This window comes from Equus asinus, chromosome 7 (assembly GCF_041296235.1).
Source record: "Equus asinus isolate D_3611 breed Donkey chromosome 7, EquAss-T2T_v2, whole genome shotgun sequence".
Taxonomy (NCBI): Eukaryota; Metazoa; Chordata; class Mammalia; order Perissodactyla; family Equidae; genus Equus; species Equus asinus.
Genome location: NC_091796.1, coordinates 60,493,149 through 60,496,570, shown reverse-complemented (window position 1 = coordinate 60,496,570; position 3,422 = coordinate 60,493,149). Strand labels below are relative to the sequence as shown.

At 41.1% G+C, this 3,422-nt stretch overlaps 1 non-coding gene across 1 annotated transcript; it reads left to right on the top strand.

The window, feature by feature from the left end:
* The first annotated feature begins 3,315 nt into the window (after positions 1-3,315).
* On the top strand, positions 3,316-3,422 carry LOC123287461 (U6 spliceosomal RNA). Its single transcript, XR_006530794.2, has one exon. It is a non-coding gene; the product is annotated as a U6 spliceosomal RNA (small nuclear RNA).

The following is a 3,422-nucleotide window of genomic DNA, read 5'->3' as shown; positions in this document are numbered from 1 at the left end:
TAGTCATCCTAGTGGTATCTTATTGTGGATTTAATTTGCATTTCCCTAATGACTAATAATATTGAACATCTTTCCATGTGCTTTTGACTATTTGCATATCCTCTTTGGAGAAATGTCTGTTCAAGTCCTTTGCCCTATTTACAATTGGGTTTTTGTCTTTTTATTGTTGCAATGTAAGAGTTCTTTATATATTCAGGATACTAGACCTTTTTCAGATATGTGATTTGCAAATATTTTCACTTACTCTTTACACTTTCTTGATAGAGTCCTATGCTGTACAAAGGTTTTTAACCTTGACTAAATCCATTGAGTCTATTTTTCTTTGGTTGCTTGTGTTTTTTGGTATTGTATTTAAGGAAATCTCTCTGCTTTTTAAGGCTCATGTGATTATATTGGGCTCACATAGATAATCCAGAAATATCCCTAAGGCTTTTAACCTTAATCACATCTGCAATGTCCCTTTTGCCATGTAAGGTAACACATTTACAGGATCCAGAGATCAGGATGGGGACATCTTCAGGGGGCCATTCCGCCTACCACAACCAACAGGATCCTTGACAGCTCCTTTTGCGTGTCTCAAGCCTTCTGATTTAACACATCCACAATATGTCCTCTTCTGGTGTTTATTATCCTAGTGAGGAATATCATCTATCCATTTCAAAAGGCAAAAAGTTCAAAGTCATCCTTGAAATCTCCTCCTTTCTCATTTTCTACACCCTATTCATTGCCAAGTCCTCTGAACTTTACCTCTTAAATTTCACACGTAGCTGTCCACTTTCTCCACTTCCACCAATCTTATCCACCTCTTACTAGTTTTTTGACTTTTAATTAATAAAAGATGTTACTGTAAGTGTAACAAGTCTCCAAAGGGTTCAGAAGTATATTTGATTCATAGTTAGCAGTCAATAAGTATTAGCTACTACATTGCTATTGTTGTTACTTTCAGATAGACACAAAATTCCTTAACAATGCCTGTGAGACCCTGTGTGGTTTGATCCCTTGCACTCTCTTAGACTTCATCTGCAGTGTCCCCTGTTGCTCTCTGCACTCCATCCAGGCTCACTTTGCTCCAGGTCCTCATACTCTCTGTGCTTCTTGCCACCCTGTGACCTTGGCCTGGACCTTACTTCTTTTTCCTCTTGTTCACCTGGTAAATGCTCATCCTGTTCAAATCTCAGCGCAAGTGCCACTTCCTCAGAGAGATCCTCTCCTTTTTCCTCGACTAGGCCAACTAAGTTAGGCTCTCATAACATGGTGCATAGCTCCTTGTCACAGTCGCAATTTTACATTTGTTCGGATAATTATTTGATTGATGACATTCTCTCTCTCCAGACTGGAAGCTTACCAAGTAGCTCTTGCATGCAGCACAGTGCTTGGCATGAACCAGCTGCTTAGTAAATATTTGTTGAATAAATGTAAGTTCTTATAGAATCCAAAAACATCACGGCCATGGACTGATCACCTGGGCTACCCCTTTCTTGTATAGAAATAAATGAAGACCACTCAAACAAGAACAAGTGGAGGCTAGTTAGTCAGAGCAGGCAGAGGAGTAGAAAGGCTTTTAGTGGAAAGAAGGGAAGGCTTCAAGGTATGCTCTGAATGGAGGTTGTGGGCACAGGGAAGCTACAGGTGGGCTAACTAGAAGTGGGGCATCCTATGTGGTTGGTTAGTGGTACATACTTGGCTTTTTCTGGTTGGTCCTAGATTGGAAGCAGGCACAAAAATCAGGGAAGCTGTCAGTTATTAGTCAAGTCCTGGCCACTTGGGGCCAGTTATTATAGGGGCTATTCTTTGGACTATTTGCCAGAGATAGTGGGCTGACTTCTTACAAGTCTGACTTACACATAGTTTGTTGGTTTCCTAGGCTGGTTATTATAGATAACGTGTTGTTTCCCATGTTGCTGTAGATAGGGATCAGAGCTGTATTTTTACATACGGTCAGGCTTTTGTCCTTTTGCATATTCCATCTCTCACTCATATATACAAGCAGGGGATCTAGGAGTGTTGAGACCTGTCCAAGTTCACACAGCCTGTTAAGGACATCTATCTAGCAAGGCATATCTTCTCCTACCAGCCCTTCCCACTCACAGAGCAGGCAGCCTGTGAAACAAATGGTACAATGTCTGTAATGCATGGACTGAGAGCGGAGTCTTACAATATTCTTAAAGAGACTGAGCAGGAACTATAAAGTAAGAAATTTTGAGTTGAGGGTTATAATACGGCCTTTAGTCCTACAGTTATGAAAATCTCCATGTCTTCCTGACAGCTGAGTTAGTTTCCATTTGCCTTGGTATGGTAGCAGGGTGCAGACTGACTCATTTAAGTGCAGTTTTCCTTCAAGCATTTAAGACTTGAGCCAGCAGATGCAAAGGGCAGTGATGGGCATACGTGCCTCTTAGGAAAATAATTATGTCCGACATCGGAAAAGAGAACTATAATTTGTGGACCTAGAAAAGGATCATTTTTAGCTTCAGGGAATTTCTTGAGGAAGCTCCTGTCTGGAATTAGGCTGACTGAAAGACAGGTACACTGAAAATCTCAGGCCCTGTGCTTCTCATCCGGCACCAGTGGCTTCCCAGTAGCCCCGTGGAGGGGGTCCTCTGTGAACCACATCACCGAACACATGTGCAGCCTGTGTTCCTGAGCTCATCGAGGGGTGAGGAAGGCGTGGTGGGAAAAGAACCTCGCGGATCCAAGACCTCTCTCTTTGAGAGCACGCCTGGGCCAGCGTCAGGCCCCCACTGAACTTCAGCTGGTTCCGACTTGTAGTAAGGTCGAACGGAGACAGAATCCTTCAGAACTATAAACATTCTCATTTTTAAATAAATATCCTTTTAAATGTTACTTTAAATTATAATTTAATTTATTATATATAAATAGATACAACATAAATATATATGTAAATATAAAATTCAAAAATAAGTGTCTTAAATAAAAACTACTGTCGAATAATCTGTTAATATATTTAAAGGAATGGTGCTATTGAAAGGTTTCCCAGCATAAAGAAAGACGTTAGTACCAGTGCAGGAGTGTTGATCTGCAGCAGTTTCAGGGGAACAAGAAGACACGGGGGAGGAGGACACAGGGCCACTGCACGACACAGGCTCAGAGACCCAGGCAGGTCAGGGAGACAGTGTTCCTTAAACCATCTATTATGGGAAATTTCCAAAAGAGCACGTTTTCTGGAATATTTTAGAGCAAATCTCACAGATCATCTTTTCACCTGTAAATATGTCACTGTGCATCTTAAACAGTGAAAACTTTTAAAAGGTAAAAAAAAAAACCACCATTATCTCACTAAAAAAAGCATAACAAGTGCTCGCTTCGGCAGCACATATACTAAAATTGGAACGATACAGAGAAGATTAGCATGGCCCCTGCACAAGGATGACACGCAAATTCGTGAAGCGTTCCATATTTAA